Source organism: Carlito syrichta, unplaced genomic scaffold (genome assembly GCF_000164805.1).
Source record: "Carlito syrichta isolate Samal-C Ts95f unplaced genomic scaffold, Tarsius_syrichta-2.0.1 Scaffold306858, whole genome shotgun sequence".
Lineage (NCBI taxonomy): Eukaryota > Metazoa > Chordata > Mammalia > Primates > Tarsiidae > Carlito > Carlito syrichta.
In genome coordinates this window covers 623,439-636,077 of record NW_007250954.1, presented here as the reverse complement: position 1 = coordinate 636,077, position 12,639 = coordinate 623,439, and the positions used below count along the sequence as shown (strand labels likewise).

General features: G+C 34.5%; 1 pseudogene; it reads left to right on the top strand.

Annotated features, from left to right (window-relative positions):
- Positions 1 to 10,196: 10,196 nt before the first annotated feature.
- Positions 10,197 to 12,639, top strand: part of LOC110596104 — a 3,812-nt pseudogene continuing 1,369 nt past the window's right edge.

Sequence of the window (12,639 nt, the reverse complement as noted above, 5' to 3'; positions counted from 1 at the left end):
CACATTTATGTAGCAGTGAACTTTACGGCACTAACAATCTACTAATCTAGGCTTTCTCTCCCTTCTCCATCTCTAATTTTATCCCTGTCACAATCTATTTCAGAGAAATCTTTCTAAATCAAGTGTTTAGGCAAAACTGTAGTGACTTTTCATGACTAACGAGATAAACTTTCAATCTTCCTAACAACCTGTTGCTATTCCAGTTCTCCCGAATTAACTTCTGGAAATCGTGTCTTCAATCAACCTGGTCCATTACTGAACTGCAAATATATTTGCTGTTACGTCTTAGCACCCTTAATCTTGCAGTTTCTCCTGCCCAGACAGTTCCCTATCCTTTCCATTTATACACTCACGTACATGAAAGTTTTGCCAATGCAATGAAGTCTTCCCTAATTATTCAAGAACATGCTCGATATTCATTTTTATTAATATTCATTTTATTAAATGAATTTCTTATTTATACTACCTATTTTTGTTCTTAGTATTCATTGATCTAGTCTTTAAATTGGCATTTAGTGACTCCTCTATGCCACACACTCAATCTCTTAACAGCAGTATATAATATGTACTATAGTTATTGTTTAAGAACTGGCAGATAAGTCAGTCAACAATTGTTTTTCAAGGTGATACCTCCTGTAACTGAACTGTGTTATCGGAGTTCACAAGAGGCACTTCTTTGAATAAATCTATTTTAACTTGGGACATTATAAGTGAAAGTGTTGTACAAAAGCTCTTGTTAATAATTGGTGCAACAAACTGCATGAAAAAAGACACCTTCTTATGTCGAATTCTGCAATAAAACAAATAATACTAAAGAAAAGCTCTGTGACCTACAACTATTGTTCATTCCTTAATATCAGTGCTTTATATACTAAGTTATTCTGATCCATAATTACAAAGATATCTAAGTGTAAATGCATTTCTGGGACAACTACAATACATATATAAGTAGTTAACTTCATGAATAAACACTGAAATTTATGTCGCTCTTTTGAGAAAATAAATTATTCTGCTTCTTTTTGGAAAGCAATGAATGAAACATCTTTTTTTTTAATGAGGTGAATATAATTACTTCAATATGAAAGTATGAAAGGCAGCTTTACAATAAAAACTAATCAACTGGAAATTCTGTTTTTTGGAAGCAGGATAAAGCATCTCTCTTTGGGGGAGTAAAAGGGTTTCCACACACATTGGAATTATCAAAAGGGCATGTGCATTAAAGGGCACTCTAAGTAGGAAGTCCCATTTGACATAATAACAAATATGTACAAGAACAGGATCGTGTTTTTTAAGATAAGTTATTTTTTAAATGCTTAGCTGATTTTGGTAACATTAACTGAGAGTTCACAGTAAGAAAATAAAAAGAGAAATATTCATTCAAAATAAGATCATGTAGAGTCTAATTGTTTTAAAACTGTGTTTAGTTAAAAATTCAAGCCGGGCTCGGTGGCTCAGCCTGTAATCCCGCGCCTTTGGGAGGCTGAGGTGAGTGGATTGCCTGAGCCCGCAGGTTCGAGACCCGCCTGGGCAGCGAGACCTCATCTCTACAATAAATCAAAAAATCAGCTGGGCGTGGTAGCGCATGCCTGTAATTCTGGCTACTCAGAAGGCTGAGGCAGAAGGATCGCCGGAGCCCAGCAGGCGAGGCTGCGGTGGCCGGGAGCGGCCACTGCACTCCAGTCTGGGCGACAGAGTGAGACTCCAGCTCAAAAAAAAAAAAATTCAGTGGTATGCTGATGAATGTTTAACTCTACATTTTTTAGGGGAGCAGGGAGGGGTAGTCAGTGATCTCTATCAAAGCTGGCTCTTGTGAGATGGTACAAGTTGCCCTCAGCACACTCCTGGTTTCTATATTCTAAGATCATTCTTAATGCAATTCAGCATTCTTTCTTGAGAAAATGGCTACACCATAAAAATATAACTGGCTTTTCTCAGAGAACACTACGTGTACAACCACTTGTATATTGCTCAATGTTGATTAATATGTTCACTGAAATAAATTGTCAGGTGCATTGTTAACCCTAAGGAAGCATTCCCTCTTAGTAACATCTCACAGAAAAAAAAATGAAAATAAAAAAACTACTACATGAAATCAAGACGTGTTGTTCCCTAGTCATTAGCCTGTGTTGGTTATATATGGTTTAATTGAGTCTTAGCAAATATCAAAACCAAAACTGGTTTTTATTTTTAGATGGTTAATTAATACATAACATATTGGTCTTTTTCTCCTTAAAAATTGTTTCATTAGTTCCTAAACAGAATAGTCTAAACTTTGCCTGATAATATCCTATTTTAAGAGACAGAATACACAGCATGACTTCTAAAACTAAATTATAAAAATGTCTATTAAAGGTTTGTGGGTTTTGTTTGTTTGTTTTTATCACAAATGTAATAAAAGGAAGTTTACACTCACCAGGGAAGCTTTTAACAATTCACAATTCTTCGATGTTTAACGATATTGCATTTCTTTTTCAAAATACGCTTTAATTTGAGGGGTCAAAAATTTCAAAATGAACTTTCTAATTTGAAACACACACACACACACACAGAGAGAGAGAGAGAGAGAGAGAGAGAGAGAGAGAAAACAAAAAATCTAGAGAACTATTAGTTTCTATATTATATAAATTTTGGACAACTGTACTGCTTTCAACTATTATCAACTAAAAGTAGTACTCACTCGACTGATAGATATTTCTAGCTCACTTTTCTCTTGACTTAGTTTTCTCCAGTACTAGTGTACTGGAATTACTAAAATGTTCTCAATTGGTTTTCAATTTGATTTTAGAATTCATAAATGATACTCTTAAAACAGAAACTTTGTTACAGGAATTTCATCATGGCAAAAGATCATTTTTCCCTATTAAGTCAAAGAATATTGTCCCATTTTAACTCAAAACTTCTAGGCCACATACTTTCCAGGGCTCATAGGACTGAGCCAGGAAAGAGAATAATTAAAGTGTTTCACACAAATGATCTTAAATAGCTAGCTATTTTTTAACACCAAGCTACTATAATAATTTTATAGAGACTAAAATTTAAAAACAGTTATATAATGGGTCAGGCAGCCATCAAATATGGTCTACTTCTTTGTATGTTTTCTCTGGTAAAAATTGTCTCTAAGAAATAGCAACACATTTCTATATGCAATTCTATTTTTAAAAAGGACATGCCTGTATACTGTATAAAACTCCTAACTCAGTAAGGGCCTGACCTGCTGGTGAAAAGGGAACTAATAGTTAGGCCAGCATGATTCCAAAAGAGATAATGGTATCCTACTGCTAAGTAAAATTTAAAGCAGCTCCAGAAAGTTACCAATTGATTTTCTGCTCACTAGTGGGATCCCTTCTCTCCCTGAGAGTGAATCAAAACAGAGTTAAGATGGGAGTGTTCACTTTTTGTGACTATTAAGCCTTTCAGAATCAAGGTGCACCTTTTAGTGCATGGAAATAAATATGATATCCTCATAAAGTACAGTATGACTCAGAAAGAAATCAGTTTCATGTATGTGCCCAATTATAATATCTATATCTTAGGAATAGTCCAGAAAATAGAGGTTCACATGACTATGTTTTAAAGGGTTGACCACATTTACCCAGCAAAACATTAGTTGCTGGGAATTTACTGCTTCTGTTTACCCACTACAAAAGCATAAAGTAGGCAGTACTTGTGCAATATTCAAGTAAAACCAAAAAACACACAAGGAACACTATGAAAAAAAGAAAGCTGGAATAAATTCCCATTTTTCTAGCACCAACTCTAATTAGTGCTAATTGTGATGACATTTTTGCCTTTTCTCCCATAGTGGGTTTTTTTACACCAAGACATGCATCAGCTTTTACATTCACACTATAGCACAGTCATCAGGAATAATACTCAGTCATTGTTATAATTAGATTATAACCAAAGGATTAACTGTCAAGAGGTTGTGTGATTTTTACTTATATATCTTCCTGAACCCGTTTCAATACTTTCTTGCTGAGATCACTACAATTATTAATAAAATGAATTGTATAAATATAAATGAACTATAATATTCTGTTGACCTCAATGGGTCAGCCATATTCTGGAGCTGCTCATTCCCAGGTCTTGCTAATCTGTATCCTTTCTTGGCCTAAATAGTTATGTTCTATATTATAACACCTTAGTTTTCTAGATTAGTGTGATAGATTTTTTTTAATATCACAGATTATTTTACCTCTGTTTGCATGTCTCTTTTCAATGTGATGTTGCAACTTTTAATATAAGTAAAATCTATTTCTCTATCTCCTGAATCTAAGTTTGGCATATAACTTGCTTTGGTCAGTGGGCAAAAGTACATAAAGAGAAACATAAAAGCACTTGTGCATCAGGAATTGCTGTCTTTTGCTTTTTCTGGGAACTCTTTTGTCGACATATGAATGAGTGGATTAGTCTTTTTGTGGATAAGGAAACACACAAGGAGAGAGTCTCAACCATGCCAGTTGTAGTTCCAGACATAGAAGCAAGCCCACCTGACCTGATACAGAGCAGAGATAAGTCATTCTAGCTGAGCCCCACCCAAACTGACGACCCCATTGAACTATAAGCAATGAATGATTATTATATAAGTCACTATATTTGGAATGGGTTGTTGCTATGTAGCAAAGACTATATAGTTAGTCTGGTTTAGACAAAGGTAAGAACCTGACATAAGGAATGGAAGGCATTGATACACAAGTCAGTGACAGCCTTCCCTCCCCAAACAAAAGAAGACACAAAGAGAAGTTTCCAGGCTATGGTAAATAATAAGGTTAGAAGATCACCTACTTTGGTTATTGTGGTCACTACATGGCAATTTGGTAAAAGTTTTGAATAAAAGATACATAGATGAAGGAAAAATCTTGCTGAGTATTGAATAAGTTTTTAACTCAATTAATATTCAATAAGTTAATATTGAATAACATGTGACCACTAAAATAGAGAGAGGAACAGAGACAGAGAGAGATGGAGCACACACTTCAGTTTCGAACAAATTTCTTTGTCTCGATTCCACTCTGAATGAGACACATCATACTTTGGTTTTTGTACAAGAATTTCTATGTTATTCTCCTAAGGATTCTTAGTCTTTAGGCTGCAAAGAAGAAAAACCTGCTAAAGGTCAGGCACGGCAGCTCACAACTGTAATCTAAGCACTCTGGGAAGCCAAGATAAGAGGATCACTTGAGGTCAGGAGTTCAAGACCAGACTGGACAACATAGTGAGACCTTATCTCTACAAAAACTCAAAAAATTAGCCAGTTGTGATGGTGCATGCCTGTAATCCCAGCTATTCAGGAGGCTGAGACAGAAGGATCACTTGAGCCCAGGAGGTTGAGTCAGGGGAAGCCTGCCACTGCACTCCAGCCTGAGTGACAGAGTGAGAACCCTGTTAAGATTTGATAATATAGCCATGGGGATTGCCTTTGCAATGAAAAAAATAGTCAACTAGGATAAATAATAATTGAATAAGTAGACATAATATGCTAGTAAAATTTTTGAAAATGAGGGTAGAGTGAAAAATTATTTTAGTACGCTTAATTATTTTACTTATCAATATTAAGATTAGCCGGGGCAGTGGCTCACACCTTTAATCTCAGCACTTTCATAGGATGAGGTGGGAGGATTGTTTGAGCCCAGGAGTTTGAGAACAGTCTGGGCAATATAGTGAGACCTTATCTTTATAATACATTGAAAAAGAATCTGGGTGTGGTGGCACACACTTATAACCCAAGCTACTTAGAAGGTCGAGACAGGAGGATCGCTTGTGTCCAAGATTTCAAGGCCATGGTGAATCATGCCAATACACAACAGCCTGCATGACAGAGTGAGACCCCAACTCAGAAAAAATGAATAATCACTGTCTCTAAATGCAAAATTTCTTTATTTTAAATTAAGTAAAAACAAAACTTTGGCTAAATATAGTCAATACAAATAGTTGAACATTATACTTCACAAGCAAGCAGGACTAATCTGCACATTAGTTAATAGTATGTAATTAATGCTAATTTTCTTATTTTAATAATTAGACTATAACTACATAAGTTGATAAAATTGGGGGAAGGTGGACAAAGAGTGCACAGGATCTCTATGTGCTATTTTTGAAACTTTATTCTAAGTTGACACTTACTTCAAGATAAAAATATTAAAAACATACAAAATATTGAAGTAGGGACATTTATTTATCTTACTTCATTCCCCATTGAAATCCCACTGAAATGGCAGAAATTGTATTAGATACTCTTTCCATTCTCACACAAAAATAAAATAATGGGGTGTCATCAACTAACTAGAAAATTGGAGAGTTTTCTGAATAAAAGTAAGCAGGTGAGATGATTTGTCTTAGAATACAGTGATGAGAAAATATCCACCGCAAACAGGAAAATGAGAGGTCTGGTGCACAGGAAACTGTTACTCTTCCCACCAGATCTCTGAAGACCCTCCAATACTAGAACCAATGAATGCAGGGACACAGTTGTGAAGCACTATTCATGTTAAGCCACTAATCAGGGCTCCCCAAACATTTCCACAACCCAGCATACATAGACAATTACATTCATGTGGAACAGTAAAATGACACATGCGCCTCAGGTACATTTATTTGACAGAAGTATGTACAACATATTCAAAGTAGAAGTACCTGCAGGCAAGAAGTGTGTTTTATAAGGGATTATAATAATGCAGGCCAAGATGGAACACAAAGTTCATACTGGGCCAATGTTACTGTAATTGATTTTGACCTTTTGAGACACTCTATTGAATGTTGAAGCCATGTCTAGAAACATAGGAGAGATTGTTCAAGATAAAAATGAAATATCTACCAAGGACTGTGTGTCACATACTTATCATTTTTTACCTAGCATTAGGCAGTAAGAATTTGAACCAAGTGGGTTTGGTGAAACTCTGAAGAAGATAATAACTAAGAATACTAACATAATTAATAATAAAAAGTTAAATTCTGGAAACTAATCATAGATGTCAATTTCACTTTCACAATTTGGTCTGATAATAAATAGGATTTTAAGTTAAAGGACAGGGAAAAATCAAAGATAATTAAGATTTTGACTTAGGTACCAGAATTAATGAATTGGTAACACAAAAGCAATGAGCTGATTTAGGTTATTCCACTTGGGGTAAAAGGAAAGCAGACAGGATACACAATAAAGGAGGGGTGATGTTCAGACATCATGGAGACATCCCAGTGAATATTTCTAGTTAGGTAGCTGACCATATAAGTAGGATGGGTTCTTTGGAAGAGAGGTCAGGGAAGGATATGCAAGGTCATTGTAAAATTGTGAAAGTAGATAATTATGGAAGAAAAAAGGAAAGAGGTGGTAAATCAACACTGAAGGAAAATAAGGTACAAAAGAAGAATTAAAACACAGACATCAGTAGAGAAAAATGTTTCAACTGTAGCAACAGCATATATTAATCACATCCAATGGTGACTTCCCTACTTATTTTTTATTACCACATTACAAAAAACCAGAAGTCATATAGAAGGGAAAATTAGAAGAAAAAAATAATAACTTTAAGGTTTATTTACTGACAACATTTCAACTATTTCCCTTTCCTACAACTGAGAAAAGTCAAATAGTGATAACCATGTTCTAAAATGTTTCTTTTATTGATTTCCCTCAGTAAAATTTGCTCCTTTTTATTTGATAAATATTGGAAAGGCTCTAATTAAATTCTAATTTAGTTGCTTTTATTTTGTTCTGGTAATTGTGTTTCAAATGTCATTCACATGAATGCTTGCAAACACAAATAATTTTTTAATATGGCTCCTAAAATTTCTTGATTTTGCCTAAGAAAACTATTAATGAGGTGGCTCCTCTCTTCTGGATTATTGGTTTGAGTTCAAATCAATCTGACAAGAAGTGATTGAAAGTCATTGCTGAAAAAAAATGAAGAAAGAAAGTCATTACTGGCTCCTTCTGTGCTAAATAGCTGCTGATCCCCAGATCAATTCTTGAGGAGCAAGTGTTCATATCATTAAAAGTATTACTTCAACTGCAACCAATTAGTATCTGAATAGATTTTGAACAACCATTGCATTATGCCATGTAGTAATGATGGTTTCTTTGTCACTCTGTGAATATGTGGAATATCACATGCTACATGCCTGTTTTGGATTTAATTAAAAATTCTGTCAACACATACAAAAATTAACTCAAGATGGAACAAATACTTAAATATAAGACCTAAAACTATAAAAATCCTGGAAGAAAACCTTAAAAACACTCTCTGGGTATGAGCCTCAACAAAGAATTTATGATGAAGACCTCAAAAGATAAAAATAAATGGGACTCAATTAAACTAGAAAACTTCTTCTCAACAAAAGAAATCAACAGAATGGACAGAAAAACCTACAAAATGGGAAAAAAATATTTTCAAATTATGCCTCAGACCAAGAACTAATACCCAGAATCTACAAAGAATTCAAATAACTCAACATGAAAAAAAACAAGCAATCTCATCAAAAAGTGAGCAAAAAACATGAATAAACACTTCTTAAAAGACGATATAAACGCGGCCAACAAACATAGGGGAAAAAATGCTTAATATCACTAATTATTGGAGAAATGCAAATTAAAACCACAATGAGATGTCACCTTACACCTGTCAGAATGACTATTTTTAAAACGTCAAAGAACAACAGTTGTAGAGAAAAGGGAACATTAAGTTACTGTTAGTGAGATTGTAAACTAGTTCAACCTCTATACAAGACAATATGGAGATTTCTTAAAGAACCAAAAATCAAAATATCATTCAACCCAGCAATTACACTATTAGGCATCTACCCAAAGGAAAATAAATCATTATGTAAGAAAGATACCTGTACTCGTATGTTCACTGCAGCACTATTCGCAATAGACAAATCATGGAACCAACCTAAGTGCCCATCAATGATTGGCTGGATAAAGAAAATATGATATATATACACCAAGGAATACTACACAGCAATAAAAAATAATGAAATCATGCCATTTGCAGCAACATGTATGAAACTAGAGAGCATCACCCTAAGTGAACTGACAAACACTTCATGTTCTCACTTATATACAGAAACTAAATAGCCACAAAGATGGAAATAATAGATACTGGGAACATCAGTAAGGAGATAGGTGGGGAAGAGTGGTAAGTGTTCATAAAATATCTATTGGGTACAATGTTCACTATCTGTGGAATGGGCCATATGAGATCCAAACACCACCACTTCACAATATATTCATGTAATAAATATGCACTTGAACCCCTGGTTCTAAAATAAAAACTATTCACTGATGAATTCAACGAACCTTCAAAAAAATTATGACAACAGATTTCTTTTTTGTGTTTTAATGACTTTTGCATTTCTTCAAATAATATTCAAGTTGTGACCTGAAAAATTCTGGACATACGTCATCTGATAGGATACTGTGATAAATAAGATGTACCAAATAATTTATAGATTTCCGATTTCCAAAAACATTTTGAAGGTTTCTAAAAATTAATGACAAATGAAAATGTCTTATCACACACATAGACATATTTCAAACTGATGTGATTTAGCCCTATTTTTAATTCTTTCTATTTAGCTTAGCTGTACATGCTTGTAAAAGATTCCCAAAAATCCTCTCAACAAAATGCCTACCTGAAGTTCAAAACCAAAAAAATTGGCAACTATAGCTTAGATTCAAAAATACATTGCCTTTGATGTAGTATGAAATATATTCTGAAGCATTTTCTTATTAATTTACTAGAGTCATTGATTTATATTATTTAAAATACATTGTATAAGACTTAACTGTATGTCAAGGGAAATATTCTTTATAATTCGCAATCCAAATAAGAAATTTTCTGTGGAGGGTTAATTTTCATTTTCCTGACTCCTGTGTACAGTAGAAAGTACTAAACATTCAAAATATCAGAGGAATACTGAGTAACTATTTCCAGTCCTTTTCATTTCTTCACTGAAATAGACCTATATATCCATGCTTTTTACCATGCAATTTTGATGTGCCTCCTACTGGAATAGGCAGTGTATACACTTCCAAAATGAAAGCTTTGGACTTTATTATGACTGTTTTTGGACAACAGAACGTGGGTGAAAGTGACACTGTGCCTTTAAGGGATATTCCAAATTTCTGCCATCTCTCTTGAAGCTCACATTATTTGCTATGAAAAGAACATGAACCAGATAGCTCTTGCTTCTTCAGCATGGATTTAAAAATTAAGATATATGGAACAGATTTGAATAGAACTCTAAACCTGGACTCCATCATAGCCCAGTAAATCACAGGCAAGCATCAACAAAATCAATCAAAACACTGTCAAACTCTAGACCCTTAACCAGGAAATAAATGATTAGTATTGCAAACTTCTGAGCTTTGAGTTATTTGTGATGCAGCAATATTACTGGAGACTGTCTAATCAAGTCCTGCAAGGTGCCCTCATTAGTTGCTTGGTTTTCTCAAGGAAATTTTAGCAGACCTCAGAAGAGGCACATGTGGTGACAGGAATAAGAGTGACAATATGGCAGGCCCAAACAGTTGAATAAAACCTCACCAAGCACTCACTGTCTGCATAGCTAGATTCTTCAGAAAATAGAGATTCAAATCAACTAACTAGGTACAATATCATAAATTAACAGTATCTAATCATTATATGTAGAATAATTCACCCAAGTACATCAGAAAGTCTATTATTTTTAACTTCTCATGGAACATATACCCAGTTTGGCCATAAAACAAACTTCAAAAGATTTAATATACTTGAAATCATACAAAGTGTTTCTTTTGACCACAGTGGAATCAAACTAGAAAGCAACACCAGAATGATAACACAAAATTCTCCAAATATTTGAAGACTAAACAACTAGTAAATAATCTCTGAGTCAAAAAAGTTTTAAAGAAATTTATAAAAAATACTGAACTTATGGGATGTGGCCAAAGTACTACTAAGAGGAAATTTGATAGCACTAAATGTGTATGTTAGAAAAGAAAAACATCAAGTATATACTGTAAGCTCCCACCTCAAAAACAAAAAGAAGAGCAAGTGGAGAAAACAATGAAGAGTAGATATCAATGAAATTGAAAACAGAAAAGCAGTATAGAAAGTTAATGAAGTAATGAATTAGTTCTTTGAAAAAATTAGCGCACGTTACAAGCCTCTAGCAAGACTGACAAAAAAGAAAAAAAAATTATCAATATCAAGAATTAATAGGTATTATTGCTATAGACACGGGAGACATCAAAGGCATAATATGGAATTAATATGAACAATTCTACACATATTAATTTGGTAATGTGAATGAAATGAACCTATTTTTCAAAAAACACAAATTGACACAACTATTCCAATATGAAATTAATTATTTCAATAGCACCATAACCACTAAGAAAATTGAATTCATACTTAAAACATTCCCCAAAAAGAAATCTCCGTGTTCAGATGATTTCACTGGAAAATTCCACCAAACATTTAGAGAAGAATTAGCACCAATTCTATAAACCTCTTTCCCTATTAAAAAAAAAAGAACAATGGAATATACTCCAGTTAAATTTATGAAGCTAGTATCCAACATCTCTCATTAACACAAACACAAAAATTTTTAGCAAAACATTAACAAATACATTTAAGTGATATATAAAATAATTATATATCATGACAAAGTAGAATCTATTTTGGGGATGCAAGGCTATCCTAGTACTTGAATATTAATCAATGTAATACACCATATTAACAAGCTACAAACCGGGTTCGGTGGCTCAGCCTGTAATCCCGCGCCTTTGGGAGGCTGAGGTGAGTGGATTGCCTGAGCCCGCGGGTTCGAGACCCGCCTGGGCAGCAAGACCTCATCTCTACCATAAATCAAAAAAATCAGCAGGGCGGGGTAGCGCATGCCTGTAATTCTGGCTACTTGGAAGGCTGAGGTGGAAGGATCGCCGGAGCCCAGCAGGTTGAGGCTGCGATGGCCGGGAGCGGCCACTGCACTTCAGTCTGGGCGACAGAGTGAGACTCCAACTCAAAAAAAAAAACAAACAAAAAAAAACAAAAACAAGCTACTGAAGAAACATCACGATTGTTCTCAATTGATACAGACAAAATCTGACAAAGCTTAACACCCATTTATGATAAGAATTCTAAGAAAAATAAGAATAAAGGAATATAGTGACACATCTTCAATGTAGTAATGAGCATGTATGAAAAACCTACAGCTAACATGATATTTCACGGGGAAAGACTAAAAGGACTGAATGTTTTCCCTTTAATACTATCAGAAAATGACTGACGGTACTGGGAAACTATGGAGGGGGAGGGGGATGGGATTAACAGTAGCAAATATTTGTCTGGGGATGGGAAAACACCTCTTATCAATAGGGTGCCTGAATGAAACGTAATTGTACACCTAAACCTTAACTGTACCCCACAAAACCATAATAAAAAATATTGATTAATTAAAAAAAAATCAGTAGGGGCTAAGACAAAGTTGTCTCTTCTCACTATTCTTATTCAACATAGTGCTGAAAGATCTAGTCAGTACAATAAGGCAAGAAAAGGAAATAAAAGACATACAGATAGCGGGGCTCGGTGGCTCAGCCTGTAATCCCGTGCCTTTGGGAGGCTGAGGTGAGTGGATTGCCTGAGCCCGCGGGTTCGA